A 20,038-nucleotide genomic window follows, 5' to 3' on the forward strand; every position below is an offset into this window, starting at 1 on the left:
ATATATATATATATATATATATATATATATATATATATCATAGAAGCATCCAACAGCCAGGATCGAACCCGGGAGCCCTGTGCAACAGGCGGAAGCGCTACCGCTAAGCTATGATAGCCTAGCGGTAGCACTCCCGCCTGTTGCACAAGGAGCCCGGTTTCGATCCAGGCTGTTGGAGGTTTGTAGGTTCTATGAAGGTGGGCGTTCATATGTACTTTGTCATGTATATATATATATATATAGCTTTTTCTTATCTTGGTTACATCTACACACATCCAGACACCCCAATCTGAGCCTTCGAGGAGATGAGCACTCCCCGCGTGACTCCTTCTGTTTCCCCTTTTAGAAAGTTAAAATACAAGGAGGGGAGGGTTTCCAGCCCCCCACTCCCGTCCCCTTTAGTCGCCTTCAAGGACACGCGGGGAATGCGTGGGAAGTATTCTTTCACCCCTATCCCCAGGAATCGAAAGTAGTATGTTTGAGGAAAGGAACCTGGATTAATTTTGCTCTGAGTGAAGGGAAGCTAAAGGGTAAAGATGAACAGTGGTTTGGGAATGTTTTAGGTTTAAAGTCAGGGGTTGGTGAAAGGACAAGAGCAAAGGAAGGAGTAGCACTACTCCTGAAACATGAGTTGTGGGAGTATATGATAGAGTGTAAGAAAGAAAACTCTAGATTGATATGGGTAAAACTGAGAGTGGATGGAGAGAGATAGGTGACTAGTGTTGCCTATGCACCTGGGCAAGAGAAGAAAGATCATGAGAGGCAAGTGTTTTGGGAGCAGCTGAGTGAGTGTATTAGCAGTTTTGATGCACGAGACCGGGTTATAGTGATGGGTGATTTGAATGCAAAGGTGAGTAATGTGGCAGTTGAGGGGATAATTGGTGTACATGGGGTGTTCAGTGTTTTAAATTGAAATGGTGAAGAGCTTGTATATTTATGTGCTGAAAAAGGACTAGTGATTGGGAATACCTGGTTTAAAAAGAGAGATATATCTAAGTATACGTATGTAAGTAGGGGAGATGGTCAGAGATTGGATTATGTGTTAATTGATAGGCGCGCGAAAGAGAGGCTTTTGGATGTTAATGTGCTGAGAGGTGCAACTGGAGGGATGTCTGATCATTACCTTGTGGAGGCGAAGGTGAAGATTTGTAGAGGTTTTCAGAAAAGAAGAGAGAATGTTGGGGTTAGGAAAGTGGTGAGAGTAAGTGAGCTTGCGAAGGAGACTTGAGTGAGAAAGTATCAGGAGAGACTGAGAGCAGAAAAGAAAAAGTTGAAAGCAAAGGACGTATGGGGAGTCGGGGAGGAATGGGATGAATTTATGGAAGCAGTGATGGTTTGCGCAAACGAAGCTTGTGGCAAGAGAATCTTGAGAGGTGGGCAGATTAGAAAGGGTAGTGGGTGGTGGGATGAAGAAGCAAGATTACTAGTGAAAGAAAAGAGAGAGGCATTTGGACTTTTTTTGCAGGGAAATAGTGGAAATAGCTGGGAGATGTATAAAAGAAAAATGCAGGAGGTCAAGAAAAAGGTGCAATGGGTGAAAAAGAGGGCAAAAGAAAGTTGGGTTTGAGAGAGTATCACTAAATATTAGGGTGAATGAAAAGATGTTTTAGAAGGAGATAAAGAAAGTGCGTAAGACAAGAGACCAATTGGAGCATCGGTGATGAGGGTTAATTGGGAGATAATACCACGTAGTGGCGATTTGAGAAGGAGATGGAGTGAATATCTTCATGGTTTGTTGAATGTAGCACATGATAGAGTGGCAGACATAGGGTGTTATGGTCGAGGTGGTGTGCAAAGTGAAAGGACAGGGAGAATGATTTGGTAAAAAGAGAAGAGGTAGTGAAAGCTTTGCGGAAGATGAAAGCCGGCAAGGCGGCGGATTTGGATGGTATTGCAGTACAATCTATTAAAAAAGGGGATGACTGTGTTGTTGACTGGTTGGTGAGGATATTCAGTGAATGTATGGCTCATGGCAAACTGCCTGAGGATTGGCGGAATGCATCCATAGTGCTATTGTACAAAGGCAAATGGGATAAACGTGAGTGTTCAGATTACAGAGGTATTAGTTTGTTTATCATTCCTGGGAAATCATATGGCAGGGTATTGATTGAGAGGGTGAAGGCATGTACAGAGCACTGAATTGGGGAAGAGCAGTGCGGTTTCAGAAGTTGTAGGGGAAGTGCGAATCAGGTGTTTGCTTTGAGGAATGTAAGTGATAAAAATCTAGAAAAACAAATAGATTTGTATGTAGCATTTATAGATTTAGAGAAGGCATGTGAGAGTTGATACAGATGCTCTTTGGAAGGTATGAAGAGTAAATGACGTAGGAGGCAAGTAGCTGGAAGCAGTGAAAAGTTTTGTAGAGGGTGTATAGAGTAGAAAGAGAGGAAATTGATTGGTTCTCAGTGAATGTCGGTTTGCTGCAAGGATGCGTGATGTCTCCATGGTTGTTTGATTTGTTTATGGATGGGGTTGTTAGGGAGGTGAATGCAAGAGTTTTGGAGAGAGGGGTAAGTATTCAGTCTGTTGTAGATGAGAGGGCTTGGGAAGTGTCAGTTGTTGTTCGCATGATACACCTCTGGTGGCTGATTCGGGTGAGAAACTGCAGAAGCTGGTGACTGAGTTTGGTAAAGTGTGTGAAAGAAGAAATCTGAGAGTAAATGTGAATAAGAGCAAGGTTATCAGATACAGTAGGGCTGAGGGACAAGTCAATTGGGAGGTAAGTTTAAATGGAAAGAAAATGAAGGAAGTGAAGTGTTTTAGATATCTGGGAGTGGATTTGGCAGCTGATGGAACCATGGAAGCGCAATTCAGTCACAGGGTGGGGGAGGGGGCAAAGCCTCTTGGAGCGTTGAAAAATGTGTGGAAGGCGAGAGCATTATCTCGGAAAGCAGAAATGGGTATGTTTGAAGGAATAGTGGTTCCAACAATGTTATATGGCTGCAAGACGTGGGCGATAGATAGGGTTATGCAAAAGAGGGTGGATGTGTTGGAAATGAAATGTGTGAGGACAAATATGTAGTGTGAGGTGCTTTGATCGAGTAAGTAATGAAAGGGTAAGAAAAGTGCCTGGCAATAAAAAGAGTGTGTTTGAGAGATCAGAAGACGCTGCATTGAAATGGTTTGGTCACATGGAGAGAATGAGTAAGGAAAGATTGACCAAGAGGATATATGTGTCAGAGGTGGAGGAAACGATAAGAAGTGGGAAACCAAATTGGAGGTGGAAGGATGGAGTGAAAAAGATTTTGAGCGATCGGGGCCTGAACATGCAGGAGGGTGAAAGGCGTGCAAGGAATAGAGTAAATTGGAACTATGTGGTATACAGGGGTCGACGTGCTATCAATGGATTGAACCAGGGCATGTGAAGCGTCTGGGGTAAAAAATGGAAAGTTTTGTGGGGCCTGGATGTGGAAACGGAGCTGTGGTTTCGGTGCATTATACAAGACAGCTACGGACTGAGTGTAAATGAATATGGCCTTTGTAGTCTTTTACTAGCGTTACCTCGATAACGCGGGAAACAGCGACAAAATAAAATAATGTGGCATGAGAAGAGTGGGAGGTGGGCTGTTTAGAAAGGGTAGTGAGTGGTGGGATGAAGAAGTAAGAGTATTAGTGAAAGAGAAGAGAGAGGCATTTGGACGATTTTTGCAGGGAAAAAATGCAATTGAGTGGGAGAAGTATAAAAGAAAGAGACAGGAGGTCAAGAGAAAGGTGCAAGAGGTGAAAAAAAGGGCAAATGAGAGTTGGGGTGAGAGACTATCAGTAAATTTTAGGGAGAATAAAAAGATGTTCTGGAAGGAGGTAAATAGGGTGCGTAAGACAAGGGAGCAAATGGGAACTTCAGTGAAGGGCGCAAATGGGGAGGTGATAACAAGTAGCGGTGATGTGAGAAGGAGATGGAATGAGTATTTTGAAGGTTTGTTGAATGTGTCTGATGACAGAGTGGCAGATATAGGGTGTTTTGGTCGAGGTGGTGTGCAAAGTGAGAGGGTTAGGGAAAATGATTTGGTAAACAGAGAAGAGGTAGTAAAAGCTTTGCGGAAGATGAAAGCCGGCAAGGCAGCAGGTTTGGATGGTATTGCAGTGGAATTTATTAAAAAAGGGGGTGACTGTATTGTTGACTGGTTGGTAAGGTTATTTAATGTATGTATGACTCATGGTGAGGTGCCTGAGGATTGGCGGAATGCGTGCATAGTGCCATTGTACAAAGGCAAAGGGGATAAGAGTGAGTGCTCAAATTACAGAGGTATAAGTTTGTTGAGTATTCCTGGTAAATTATATGGGAGGGTATTGATCGAGAGGGTGAAGGCATGTACAGAGCATCAGATTGGGGAAGAGCAGTGCGGTTTCAGAAGTGGTAGAGGATGTGTGGATCAGGTGTTTGCTTTGAAGAATGTATGTGAGAAATACTTAGAAAAGCAAATGGATTTGTATGTAGCATTTATGGATCTGGAGAAGGCATATGATAGAGTTGATAGAGATGCTCTGTGGAAGGTATTAAGAATATATGGTGTGGGAGGCAAGTTGTTAGAAGCAGTGAAAAGTTTTTATCGAGGATGTAAGGCATGTGTACGTGTAGGAAGAGAGGAAAGTGATTGGTTCTCAGTGAATGTAGGTTTGCGGCAGGGGTGTGTGATGTCTCCATGGTTGTTTAATTTGTTTATGGATGGGGTTGTAAGGGAGGTAAATGCAAGAGTCCTGGAAAGAGGGGCAAGTATGAAGTCTGTTGGGGATGAGAGAGCTTGGGAAGTGAGTCAGTTGTTGTTCGCTGATGATACAGCGCTGGTGGCTGATTCATGTGAGAAACTGCAGAAGTTGGTGACTGAGTTTGGTAAAGTGTGTGGAAGAAGAAAGTTGAGAGTAAATGTGAATAAGAGCAAGGTTATTAGGTACAGTAGAGGTGAGGGTCAAGTCAATTGGGAGGTGAGTTTGAATGGAGAAAAACTGGAGGAAGTGAAGTGTTTTAGATATCTGGGAGTGGATCTGTCAGCGGATGGAACCATGGAAGCGGAAGTGGATCATAGGGTGGGGGAGGGGGCGAAAATTTTGGGAGCCTTGAAAAATGTGTGGAAGTCGAGAACATTATCTCGGAAAGCGAAAATGGGTATGTTTGAGGGAATAGTGGTTCCAACAATGTTGTATGGTTGCGAGGCGTGGGCTATGGATAGAGGTGTGCGCAGGAGGATGGATGTGCTGGAAATGAGATGTTTGAGGACAATGTGTGGTGTGAGGTGGTTTGATCGAGTAAGTAACGTAAGGGTAAGAGAGATGTGTGGAAATAAAAAGAGCGTGGTTGAGAGAGCAGAAGAGGGTGTTTTGAAATGGTTTGGGCACATGGAGAGAATGAGTGAGGAGAGATTGACCAAGAGGATATATGTGTCGGAGGTGGAGGGAACGAGGAGAAGAGGGAGACCAAATTGGAGGTGGAAAGATGGAGTGAAAAAGATTTTGTGTGATCGGGGCCTGAACATGCAGGAGGGTGAAAGGAGGGCAAGGAATAGAGTGAATTGGAGTCATGTGGTATACAGGGGTTGACGTGCTGTCAGTGGATTGAATCAAGGCATGTGAAGCGTCTGGGGTAAACCATGGAAAGCTGTGTAGGTATGTATATTTGCGTGTGTGGACGTGTGTATGTACATGTGTATGGGGGGGGGGGAGGTTGGGCCATTTCTTTCGTCTGTTTCCTTGCGCTACCTCGCAAACGCGGGAGACAGCGACAAAGTATAAAAAAAAAAAAAAAAAAAAAAAAAAAAAAAATATATATATATATCGTACAAACTTCCAACAGCCAGGATCGATCCCGGGACGCCTGTGCAACAGGCGGGAATGCTACCGCCAGGCTAGGGCCCTAGCTAATAGGAAATAACTATTCGAATAGTATGTATTCGAATATCCTTCGTCTCACGTTGGTGAGCAACGGGGTCTACACCAGTCATTTCCCAACAAGCGCACATAGCCAGCAGCCAGCATTTTACCGATCGTAATTGTACAACGCGGAAGTATATGAATACAAACAAATTGCACAGGAACGCGCACCTTCGTAGAACATACAAACTTCCAGCACCCAGGATCGAAACCGGGATCCCTGTGCAACAGGCGGGAATGCTACCGCTAGGCTATGGGTCTGGGCGATTACTGGTGCATATGCACCTAGGCATGAGAGGCAAGAGATCATGAGAGGCAAGAGTTTTGGGAGCAGCTGAGTGATTGTGTTAGTAGTTTTGATGCACGAGACCGCGTTATAGTGATGGGTGATTTTAATGCAAAGGTGAGTGATGTGGCAGTTGAGGGAATAATTGGTGTGCATAGTATTTTCAGTTTTGCAAATGGAAATGGTGAAGAGCCTGTAGATTTGTTTGCTGAAAAAGGACTGGTGATTAGGAATACCTGGTTTAAAAAGTGAGATATACATAAGTATACGTATGCAAGCAGGAGAGATGGCGAGAGAGCGTTGTTGGTTTACGTGTTAATTGATAGGCGCTATTGTGCAAAGGGTATAAAGATGAGTGTTCATGTTACAGAGGTATAAGCGTATTGAGTATTCCTGGGAAATTATATGGGAGGGTATTGATTGTGAGGGTGAAGGCATGTACAGAACATCAGACTGGGGAAGAGCAGTGTGGTTTCAGAAGTGGTTGAGGATGTGTGGATCAGGTGTTTGTTCTGAAAAAATGAATGTTAGAAATGATTAGAAAAACAAAAGGATTTTTATCTAGCCTCTATGGATCTAGAGAAGGCATATGATAGAGTTGATAGAGATGCTTTGTGGAAGGTATTAAGAATATATGGTGTGGGAGGTAAATTGCTAGAAGGAGTGAAAAGTTTTTATCGACGATATAAGGCATGTGTACGTGTAGGAAGAGAGGAAAGTGATTGGTTCTCAGTGAATGACGGTCTGCGGCAGGAGTGTGTGATGTTTCCACCGTTGTTTCATTTGTTTAGGGATGGGATTGTTAGGGAGGTGAATGCAAGAGTTTTTTAGAGAGGGGTAAGTATGCAGTCTGTTTTGGATGAGAGGGCTTGGGAAGTGTCAGTTGTTGTTAGCATGATACAGCTCTGGTGGCTGATTCGGGTGAGGAACTGCAGAAACTGGTGACTGAGTTTGGTAAAGTGTGTGAAAGAAGAAAGCTGAGAGTAATTGTTGATAAGAGCAAGGTTATCAGGTACAATAGAGTTGGGGGATGGGTCAACTGGGAGGAAAGTTAGAATGGAGAAAAACTGGAGCATGTGCAGTGTTTCAGATATCTGGGAGTGGATTTGGCAATGGATGGAACCATGGAAGCGGAAGTGAGTCACAGGATGGGGGAGGAGGCATAAGTTCTGGGAGCGTTGAAAAATGTGTGGAAGGCGGGAGAATTATCTCGGAAAGTATAAATGGATATGTTTAAAGGAATACTAGTTCCAACATTGTTATATGGTTGCGAGGCGTGGGCGATAGATAGGGTTGTGCGAAGGAGGGTGGATGGGTTGGAAATGAGATGTTTGAGGACAATATATGGTGTGAGGTGGTTTGATCGAGTAGGTAATGAAAGGGTAAGAGAAGTGTGTGGTAATAAAAAGAGTATGGTTGAAATATCGGAAGAGGGTGTTTTGAAATGGTTTGGTCACATGGAGAGAATGAATTCGGAAAGACTGACAAAGAGGATACATGTGTCACAGGTGAAGGGAACGAGAAGTGGTAGACCAAATTGGAGGTGGAACGATGGAGTGTAAAAGATTTTGAGCGATCAGTTCTTGACATACAAGAGGGTGAAAGGCGTGCAAGGAATAGAGTGAATTGGAACGATGTGATATATCGGGGTTGACGTGCTGTCAATGGATTGAACCAGGGCATGCGAAACGTCTGGGGTAAACCATGGAAAGATTTGGGAGGCCTGGATGGGGAAAGGGAGCTGTGGTTTCGATGCATTATACAAGAGAGTTAGAGACAGCGTGATCGAATGTTGCCGTAGTTGTCTTTTCCTGGCGCTATCTCGTTATCGCGGGAGACAGCGACAAAGTAAAATAATAAACATATATATATATATATATATATATATATATATATATATATATATATATATATATATATATATATATATATATATATATATATATATACATTTTTTTTTTTTTTTTTTTTTTGCTTTGTCGCTGTCTCCCGCGTTTGCGAGGTAGCGCAAGGAAACAGACGAAAGAAATGGCCCAACCCACCCCCATACACATGCCTTGATTCAATCCACTGACAGCACGTCAACCCCGGTATACCACATCGCTCCAATTCACTCTATTCTTTGCCCTCCTTTCACCCTCCTGCATGTTCAGGCCCCGATCACACAAAATCTTTTTCACTCCATCTTTCCACCTCCAATTTGGTCTCCCTCTTCTCCTCGTTCCCTCCACCTCCGCCACATATATCCTCTTGGTCAATCTTTCCTCACTCATTCTCTCCATGTGACCAAACCATTTCAAAACAACCTCTTCTGCTCTCTCAACCACGATCTTTTTATTTCCACACATCTCTCTTACCCTTACGTTACTTACTCGATCAAACCACATCACACCACACATTGTCCTCAAACATCTCATTTCCAGCACATCCATCCTCCTGCGCACAACTCTATCCATAGTCCACGCCTCGCAACCATACAACATTGTTGGAACCACTATTCCTTTAAACATACCCATTTTTGCTTTCCGAGATAATGTTCTCGACTTCCACACATTCTTCAAGGCTCCCAGAATTTTGGCCCCCTCCCCCACCCTATGATCCACTTCCGCTTCCATGGTTCCATCCGCTGCCAGATCCACTCCCAGATATCTAAGATACTTCACTTCCTCCAGTTTTTCTCCATTCAAACTCACCTCCCAATTGAATTGACCCTCAACCCTACTGTACCTAATAACCTTGCTCTTATTCACATTTACTCTTAACTTTCTTCTTTCACACACTTTACCAAACTCAGTCACCAGCTTCTGTAGTTTCTCACATGAATCAGCCACCAGCGCTGTATCATCAGCGAACAACAACTGACTCACTTCCCAAGCTCTCTCATCCCCAACAGACTTCATACTTGCCCCTCTTTCCAAAACTCTTGCATTCACCTCCCTAACAACCCCATCCATAAACAAATAAAACAAACATGGAGACATCACACACCCCTGCCGCAAACCTACATTCACTGAGAACCAATCACTTTCCTCTCTTCCTACACGTACACATGCCTTACATCCTCGATAAAAACTTTTCACTGCTTCTAACAACTTGCCTCCCACACCATATATTCTTAATACCTTCCACAGAGCATCTCTATCAACTCTATCATATGCCTTCTCCAGATCCATAAATGCTACATACAAATCCATTTGCTTTTCTAAGTATTTCTCACATACATTCTTCAAAGCAAACACCTGATCCACACATCCTCTACCACTTCTGAAACCACACTGCTCTTCCCCAATCTGATGCTCTGTACATGCCTTCACCCTCTCAATCAATACCCTCCCATATAATTTGCCAGGAATACTCAACAAACTTATACCTCTGTAATTTGAGCACTCACTCTTATCCCCTTTGCCTTTGTACAATGGCACTATGCACGCATTCCGCCAATCCTCAGGCACCTCACCATGAATCATACATACATTAAATAACCTTACCAACCAGTCAACAATACAGTCACCCCCTTTTTTAATAAATTCCACTGCAATACCATCCAAACCTGCTGCCTTGCCGGCTTTCATCTTCCGCAAAGCTTTAACTACCTCTTCTCTGTTTACCAACTCATTTTCCCTAACCCTCGCACTTTGCACACCACCTCGACCAAAACACCCTATATCTGCCACTCTATCATCAAACACATTCAACAAACCTCCAAAATACTCACTCCATCTCCTTCTCACATCACCACTACTTGTTATCACCTCCCCATTTGCACCCTTCACTGAAGTTCCCATTTGCTCCCTTGTCTTATGCACTTTATTTACCTCCTTCCAGAACATCTTTCTATTCTCCCTAAAATTTAATGATACTCTCTCACCCCAACTCTCATTTGCCCTTTTTTTCACCTCTTGCACCTTTCTCTTGACCTCCTGTCTCTTTCTTTTATACGTCTCCCACTCAATTGCATTTTTACCCTGCAAAAATCGTCCAAATGCCTCTCTCTTCTCTTTCACTAATACTCTTACTTCTTCATCCCACAACTCACTACCCTTTCTAATCAACCCACCTCCCACTCTTCTCATGCCACAAGCATCTTTTGCGCAATCCATCACTGATTCCCTAAATACATCCCATTCCTCCCCCACTCCCCTTACTTCCATTGTTCTCACCTTTTTCCATTCTGTACTCAGTCTCTCCTGGTACTTCCTCATACAAGTCTCCTTCCCAAGCTCACTTACTCTCACCACCCTCTTCACCACAACATTCACTCTTCTTTTCTGAAAACTCATACAAATCTTCACCTTATCCTCCACAAGATAATGATCAGACATCCCTCCAGTTGCACCTCTCAGCACATTAACATCCAAAAGTCTCTCTTTCGCGCGCCTGTCAATTAACACGTAATCCAATAACGCTCTCTGGCCATCTCTCCTACTTACGTAAGTATACTTATGTATATCTCGCTTTTTAAACCAGGTATTCCCAATCATCAGTCCTTTTTCAGCACATAAATCTACAAGCTCTTCACCATTTCCATTTACAACACTGAACACCCCATGTATACCAATTATAGCGGTGCCTAAATGTGTGTGGATGTAACCAAGATGTGAAAAAAGGAGAGATAGGTAGTATATTTGAGGAAAGGAACCTGGATGTTTTGTCTCTGAGTGAAACGAAGCTCAAGGGTAAAGGGGAAGAGTGGTTTGGGAATGTTTTGGGAGTAAAGTCAGGGGTTAGTGAGAGGACAAGAGCAAGGGAAGGAGTATCAGTACTCCTGAAACAGGAGTTGTGGAAGTATGTGATAGAATGTAAGAAAGTAAATTCTCGATTAATATGGGTAAAACTGAAAGTTGATGGAGAGAGATGGGTGATTATTGGTGCATATGCACCTGGGCATGAGAAGAAAGATCATGAGAGGCAAGTGTTTTGGGAGCAGCTGAATGAGTGTGTTAGTGGTTTTGATGCACGAGACCGGGTTATAGTGTTGGGTGATTTGAATGCAAAGGTGAGTAATGTGGCAGTTGAGGGAATAATTGGTATACATGGGGTGTTCAGTGTATATATATGTATATATATATATATATATATATATATATATATATATATATATATATATATATATATATATATATATCACATGAAAACCTCCAACAGCCAGGATCAAACCCGGGACCCATGTACAAGAGGCGGGAATGGTAACCGCTAGGCTAGGGACCTGGCTAGCAGGAAATAACTATTTGAATGCTAAATACTCGAATACCCTTCCTCTCACTTTGGATGAGCAACGGGGTCTACATCGGTTATTTCCCAACAGGCGCACATAGCCAGCAGGTAGCATTTTACTGAATCTAACTGTACAGCGCAGAGGTATATGAACAGGAATAAATTGCATATGAACGCGCACCTTCATAAAACATACAAACCTCCAACAGCCAGGATCGAACCCGGGACACCTGTGCAAGAGACGGGAATGCTGACCGCTAGGCTATGGGCCTGGCTAATAGGAAATAACTATTAGAATACTAAGTACTTGAATACCCTTTGCCTCACATTGTTGAGCAACGGGGTCTATACCGGTTATTTCAAAAGAGACGCACATAGCCAGCAGATAGTATTTTCCGAACCTAACTTTACAACGCAGAGGTATATGAATTGCATAAAGCGGATATGAACGCGCAGCTTCATAGAACATAAAAAGCTAGAAGAGCCAGGATCGAACCCGGGACCCCTGTGCAAGAGGCGGGAATGCTAGGCTATGGTCCTGGCTAATAAGAAATAACTATTGGAATACTAAGTACTCGAATACCCTTCATCTCACATTGGTGAGCAACGGGGTCTGTTTGGAAGTAACCGGTGTAGACACCGTTGCTCACCAATGTGAGACGAAGGGTATTCGAGTACTTAGCATTCGAATAGTTATTTCCTATTAGCCAGGGCCATAACCTAGCGGTTAGCATTCTCACTCTTGCACAGGGGGTCCGGGTTCGATCCTGGCTGTTGAAGGTTTGTATGTTCTATGAAGGTGCGCGTTCATAAGCACTTTACTTATATATATATATATATATATATATATATATATATATATATATATATATATATATATATATATATATATATATATATATATATATATATATATATATATATATATATATATATATATATATATATATATATATATATATATATATATATATATATATATATATATATATATATATATATATATATATATATATATATATATATATATATATATATATATATAAATACATATATATATATATATATATATATATATATATATATATATATATTCTAACTTTCTAAAGAGGAAACAGAAGGAGTCACGTGGGGAGAGCTCATCCTCCTAAAAGGCTCAGACTGGGGTGTCTAAATGTGTGTGGATGTAACCAACATGAAAAAAAGGAGAGAGAGGTAGTATGTTTGAGAAACGGAGCATGGATATTCTAGCTCTGAGTGAAACGAAGCTAAAGGGTAAAGAAGAGTTTTTTTGGGAGTGCCTTGGGAGTAAATTCAGGGGTTAGTGAGAGGACAAGAGCAAGGGAAGGAGTAGCACTACTCCTGAAACAGGAATGGTGAGAGTATGTGAAAGAGTGTAAGAAAGTAAACTCTAGATTGATATGGGTAAAAATAAAGGTGTAAGAAGAGAAATGGGTTATTATTAGTGCATATGCACCTGGGCATGAGAAGAAAGATCATGAGAGGTAAGTGTCTTGGGAGCAGCTGAATGAATGTGTTAGTAGTTTTGATGAACGAGACCGGGTTATAGTGATAGGTGATTTGAATGCCAACGTGAGTAATGTGGCAGTTGAGGGATTAATTAGTGTACATAGGGTTTTCAGTGTTGCAAATGGAGATGGTGAAGAGCTTGTAGATTTGTTTGCTGAAAAAGGACTGGCGATTGGGAATACCTGGTTTAAAAAGTGATATATACATAACTATACCTATGTAAGTAGGAGAGATGGCCAGAGAGCGTTATTGGGTTACGTGTTAATTGATAGGCGCGTGAAAGAGAGACTTTTGGATGTTAATGTGCTGAGAGGGGGAACTGGAGGGATGTCTGATCATTACCTTGTGGAGGCGAAGGTGAAGATTTGTAGAGGTTTTCAGAAAAGAAGGTAGAATGTTTGGATGAAGAGAGTTGTGTGAGTAAGTGAGCTTGGGAAAGAGAATTGTGTTAGGAAGTACCAAGAGAGACTGAGTGCAGGAAGGAAAAATTTGAGAGCAGAGGACATAAAAGGAATGGAGGAGGCATGGGATGTATCTAGCGAAGCAGTGATGGATTGCGCAAACGATACTTATGGCATGGCTTGCGCGGGAGGTGGGCAGATTAGAAAATGTAATGAGTGGTAGGATGAAGAAGTAAGATTATTAGTTAAAGAGAAGAGAGAGGCATTTGGACGATATTTGCAGAGAAAAAGTGTAAATGAGTGGGAGATGTATGAAAGAAAGAGGCAGGAGGTCGAGAGAATGGAGCAAGAGGTGAAAAAGAGTGCAAATGAGAGTTGGAGTGAGAGAGTATCATTAAATCTTAGGGAGAATAAACAGATGTTTTGGAAGGTGGTAAATAAAGTGCGTAAAAGAAGAGAATAAATGGGAACTTCGGTGAAGGAGACTAATGGGGAGGTAATAACAAGTAGTGGTGATGTGAAAAGGAGATGGAGTGAGTATTTTGAAGGTTTGTTGAATGTGTTAGATGATAGAATGGCAGACATAGGGTGTTTTTCTCGAAGTGGCCTACGAAGTGAGAGGGTTAAGGAGAATTATATGGTAAATAGAGAAGAGGTAGTGAAAGTTTTGCGGAAGATGAAAGCCTGCAAAACGGCAGGTTTGGATGGTATTGCAGTGGAATCTATTAAAAAAGGGGTGACTGTGTTGTTCACTGGTTGGTAAGGATATTCAATGTATGTATGACTCATTGTGAAGTGCCTGAGGATTGGCGGAATGAATGCATAGTGCTATTGTACAAAGGCAAAGGGTATGAACATGAGTGCTCAAATCACAGAGGTATAAGTGTGTTGAGTATTCCTGGTAAATTATATGGGAGGGTATGACTGAGAGGGTGAAGGCATGTACAGAGCATCAGATTGGGGAAGGGCAGTGTGGATTTAGAAGTGGTTGAGGATGTGTGGATCAAGCGTTTGCTTTGAAAAATGAATGTTAGAAATACGTAGAAACACAAAGGGATTTTTATTTAGCCTTTATGGATCTAGAGAAGGCATATGATAGAGTTGATAGAGATGCTCTGTAGAAGGTACTAAGAATATATGGTGTGGGAGGTAAGTTGCTAGAAGCAGTGGAAAGTTTTCATCGACGATGTAAGGCATGTGTAAAAGTAGGAAGAGAGGAAAATGATTGGTTCTCAGTGAATGTCGGTTTGCGGCAGGAGTGCGTGATGACTCCATGGATGTTTGATTTGTTTATGGATGGGATTGTTAGGAAGGTGAATGTAAGAGTTTTTTTTAGAGAGGGGCAAGTATGCAGTCTGTTTTGGATGAGAAGGCTTGGGAAGTGAGTCAGTTGTTGTTTGCTGATAAAAGAGCGCTCATGGCAGATTCGGGTTAGAAACTGCAGAAACTGGTGACTGAGTTTGGTAAAGTGTGTGGAAGAAGAAAGCTGAGAGTAAATGTGAATAAGATCAACGTTATTAGGTACAGTAGGGTTGCGGGACGGGTCAATTTGGAGGAAAGTTAGATTGGAGAGAAACTGGAGAATGGCTAATAGGAAATATCTATTCCCGTCTCTTCAACGGGTGTCCCGGGTTCGATCTTGGCTGTTGGAGGTTTGTATGTTCCATGAAGGTGCGCGTTAATATGCACTTTATTCGTATTCATATATCTCCGTGTTGTACAGTTCGGATCGGTAAAATGCTATCTGCTGGCTATGTGCGCCTGTTGGGAAATAACTGGTGTAGACCCCGCTGTTCACCGATGTGAGACGAAGGGTATTCGAGTACTTAGTATTCGAATAGTTATTTCACATTAGCCAGGCACATAGCCTAACGGTTACCATTCGCGCCTCTTGCACAAGAGTCCCGGGTTGGATCCTGGCTGTTGGAGGGTTGTATGTTCTATGAAGGTGCGCGTTCATATGCACTTTATTCGTATTCATATACCTCCACGTTGTACAGTTATGTTCGGTAAAATGCTATATGCTGGTTATGTGCGCCTATTTGGATATAACCAGTGTAGACCCCATTGCTCACCAATGTGAGTCGAACGGTGTTCGAGTACTTAGTATTCGAATAGGTATTTCCTATTAGCCAGGCCCATATCCTAGCCGTTAGCATTCCCGCCTCTTGCACAGGGGTCCCGGAATCAATCCTGGCTGTTGGAGGTTTGAGTGTTCTATGAAGGTGCGCGTTCATGTGCACTTTATTCGTATCTTAACTTTCTAAAAGGGTAAATAGAAGGAGTCATGCAGGGAGTCCTCATCCTCCTCGAAGGCTCAGATTGGGGGGTCTAAATGTGTGTGGATGTAACCAAGATAAGGAAAAAAGGAGAAATAGGAAGTACGTTTGAGTAGAGGAACCTTGATGTTTTTGCTCTGAGTGAAACGAAACTCAAGGGTAAAGAGGAAGTGTGGTTTGGGAATGTCTTGGGAGTAAAGTCAGGGGTTAGTGACAGGACAAGAGGAACGGAAGGAGTAGCACTACTCCTGAAACAGGAGTGGTGGGAGTATGTGATAGAGTATAAGAAAGTAAACTCTAGATCGATATGGGTAAAACTGAAAGTGGGTGGAGGGAGATAGGTGATTATTGGATCATATGCACCTGGGCATGAAAAGAAAGATCATGAGAGGCAAGTGTTTTGAGAGCATCTGAGTGAGTGTGTAAGTAGTTTTGATGCACGGTAGCGGGTTATAGTGATAGGTCATTTGAATGCCAAGGTGAGTAATGTGGCAGTTGAAAGAATTATTCGTGTACATGCTGTGTTCAGTGTTGGAAATGGGAATGGTGAAGAGCTTGTAGATTTATGTGTTGAAAAAGGACCGGTGATTGGGAATACTTGGTTTAAAAGTGAAGATATACATAAGTGTACGTATGTAAGTAGGAGAGATGGCGAAAAAGCTTTATCAGATTGTGTTAATTGACAGGCGCGCGAAAGAGAGACTTTTTGATGTTAATGTGCTCAGAGGTGCAACTGGAGGGATATCTGATCATTATCTAGTGGAGGCGAAGGTGAAGATTTAAAGAGGTTTTCAGAAAAGAAGAGAGAATGTTGGGATGAAAAGAGTGGTGAGAGTAAGTGAGCTTGGGAAGGACATATGTATGAGGAAGTACACGGAGAGTACAGAATGGGAAAAGGTAAGAACAAAGAACATAAGGGGAGTGGGGGAGGAATGGAATGTATTTAGGGGAGTAGTGATGGCTTGCGCAAAAGATGCATGTGGCATGAGAAGCGTGGAAGGTGGGTAGATTAGAAAAGGTAGTGAGTGGTGGGATGAAGAATTAAGACTTAGTGAAAGAGAGGAGAGAGGCATTTGGACGATTTTTGCAGGTAAATAATGCAAACGACTGGGAGATGTATAAAAGAAAGAGGCGGGAGGTCAAGAGAAAGGTGCAAGAGGTGAAAAAGAGCGGAAATGAAAGTTGGGGTGAGAGAGTATCATTAAGTTTTAGGGAGAATAAAAAAATGCTTTGGAAGGAGGTAAATAAAGACCGTAAGACAAGGGAACAAAGGGGAACTTCAGTGAAAGGGACTAATGGGGAGGTAATAACAAGTAGTGGTGATGGGAGAAGGAGATGGAGTGAGTATTTTGAAGGTTTGTTGAATGTGTTTGATGAAAGAGTCGCAGATACAGGGCGTTTTTGTCGAGGTGGTGTGCAAAGTGAGAGGGTTAGGGAAAATGATTTGGTAAACAGAGAAGAGGTAGTGAAAGCTTTGCGGAAGATGAAAGCCGGCTATTCAACGGGTTTGGATGGTATTGCATTAGAATTTATTAAAAAAGGGGGTGACTATATTAGTGACTAGTTGGTAAGGTTATTTCATGTATGTATGACTCATGGTGAGGTGCCTGACGTTTGGCGGAATGCTTGCAAAGTGCCATTTTACAAAGGCAATGGGGATAAAAGTGAGTGCTGAAATTACAGAGGTATAAGTTTGTTGAGTATTCCTGGTAAATTATATGGGAGGGTATTGATTGAGAGGTTGAAGGCCTGTACAGAGCATCAGACTGGGGAAGAGCAGTGTGGTTTCAGAAGTGGTAGCTGATGTGTGGATCAGGTGTTTGCTTTGAAGAATGTATGTGAGAAATACTTAGAAAAGCACATGGATTTGTATGCAGCATTTATTGACCTGGAGAAGGCATATGATAGAGTTGATTGAGATGCTCTGTGGAAAGTATGAAGAATATATGGTGTGGGAGGCAAGTTGCCAGAAGCAATGAAAAGTTTTTATCGGGGATGTAAGGGATGTGTACGTGTAGGAAGAGAGAAAATTGAATGGTTCTTAGTGAATATAGATTTGCGGCAGGAGTGTGTGATGTTTCCATGATTTTTTAATTTGTTTATGGATAGGGTTATTAGAGAAATTAATGCAAGAGTTTTGGAAAGATTCATGTGGCTGATTCATGTGAGAAACTGCAGAAGCTGGTGACTAAGTTTGGTAAGGTATGTTAAAGAAGAAAGTTGAGAGTGAATGTGAATAAGAGCAAGGTTATTAGGTACAGTAGGGTTGAGGATCAAGTCAATTGGGAGGTAAGTTTGAATGGAGAAAAACTTGAGGAAGTGAAGTGTTTTAGATATCTGGGAGTGGATTTGGCAGCGGATGGAACCATGGAAGCGGAAGTGAATCATAGGGTGGGGGAGGGGGCGAGAATTCTGGGAGCCTTGAAGACTGTGTGGAAGTCGAGAACATTATCTCGGAATGCGGAAATGGGTATGTTTGAAGGAATAGTGGTTCCAGCAATGCTGTATGGTTGCGAGACGTCGGCTATGGATAGAGTTGTGCGGAGGAAGGTGGATGTTCTGGAAATGAGATGTTTGAGGACAGTATGTGGTGTTTGGTGGTTTGATCGATTAAGTAATGTAAGGGTAAGAGAGATGTGTGGTAATAAAAAGAGTGTGGTTGAGAGAGCAGAAGAGGGTGTTTTGAAATGGTTTGGTCACATGGAGAGAATGAGTGAGGAAAGATTGACCAAAAGGATATATGTGTCGGAGGTGGAGGGAACGAGGAGAAGTGGGAGACCAAATTGGAGGTGGAAAGATGGAGTGAAAAAGATTTTGAGTGATCGGGGCCTGAACATGCAGGAGGGTGAAAGGCGTGCAAGGAATAGAGTGAATTGGAACGATGTGGTATACCGGGGTCGACGTGCTGTCAATGGATTGAACTAGGGCATGTGAAGCGTTTGGGGTAAGCCATGGAAAGTTCTGTGGGGCTTGGATGTGGAGAGGGAGCTGTGGTTTCGGTGCATTATTACATGACAGCTAGAGGCTGAGTGTGAACGAATGTGGGCTTTGTTGTCTTTTCCTAGCGCTACCTCGCACACATGAGGGGGGAGGGGGCTGTTATTCCATGTGTGGCGAGGTGGCGATAGGAATGAATAAAGACAGACAGTGTGAATTGTGTGCATGGGTATATATGTATGTGTCTGTGTGTGTATATATATGTGTACATTGAGATGTATAGGTATGTATATTTGCTTGGGTGGACGTGTATGTATATACATGTGTATGGGAGTGGGTTAAGCCATTTCTTTCGTCTGTTTCATTGCGCTACCTTGCAAACGCGGGAGACAGCAACAAAGCAAAACAATTAAATAAATATATATTGAATCTAAAGGAGTGAGAATAAAAAGATATTTTTTGAAGGAGTTAAATAAAGTGCGTAAGACAAGAGAACAAATGGGAACATCGGTGAAGGAGACTAATGGGGAGGTAATATCAAGAAGTGATGTGAAAAGGAGATGGAGTGAGTATTTTGAGGGTTTGCTGAATGTGTTAGACGTTAGAGTGGCAGACATAGGGTGTTTAGGTCAAGGTGGTGTGCGAAGTGAGGGGGTTAGGGAGAATGATTTTGTAAGTAGAGAAGCGTTAGTGAAAGCTTTGCGGAAGATGAAAGCCTGCAAGGCGGCGGGTTTGGATGGTATTGCGGTGGAATTTATTAAACAAGGGGGTGATTGTGTTGTTCACTGGTTGGTAAGGATATTGAGTGTATGTATTGCTCATGGTGAGGTGCCTGAGGATTGGCGGAATGCATGTATAATGCCATTGTACATAGGCAATGGGGATATAGGTGAGTGCATAAATTACAAAGGTATAACTGTATTGAGTATTAATGGGAAATTATGTCGGAGGATACTGATTGAGAGGGTGAAGGCATGTACAGAGCATCAGATTGGGGAAGAGCAGTGTGGTTTCAGAGGTGGTAAAGGATGTGTGGATCAGGTGTTTGCTTTGAAGAATGTATATGAGAAATACTTAAAAAAAGAAATGGATTTAAATGTTGTATTTATGGATCTGGAAAAGGCATATGGTAGAGTTGATAGAGATGCTCTGTGGAAGGTATTACGAATATATGGTGTGGGAAACAAGTTGCTAGAAGCAGTGAAAAGTTTTCTCAAGGATGTAAGGCATGTATACGAGTAGGAAGAGCGGAGAGTGATTTATTCTAGGTGAATGTCGGTTTGCGGCAGGAGTGCGTGATGTCTCCATGGTTGTTTAATTTGTTTATGGATGGGGTTGATAAGGAGGTGAACGCAAGAGTTTTGGAGAGAGGGGCAAGTGTGCAGTCTGTTGTGGATGAAAGAGCTTGGGAAGTGAGTCAGTTGTTGTTCGCTGATGATGCAGCGCTGGTGGCTGATTCGGGTGAGAAACTGCAGAAATTGGTGACTGATTTTGGTAAAGTGTGTGAAAGAAGAAAGCTGAGAGTA

Source organism: Panulirus ornatus, chromosome 53, assembly GCF_036320965.1.
Source record: "Panulirus ornatus isolate Po-2019 chromosome 53, ASM3632096v1, whole genome shotgun sequence".
NCBI classification, from domain to species: Eukaryota; Metazoa; Arthropoda; class Malacostraca; order Decapoda; family Palinuridae; genus Panulirus; species Panulirus ornatus.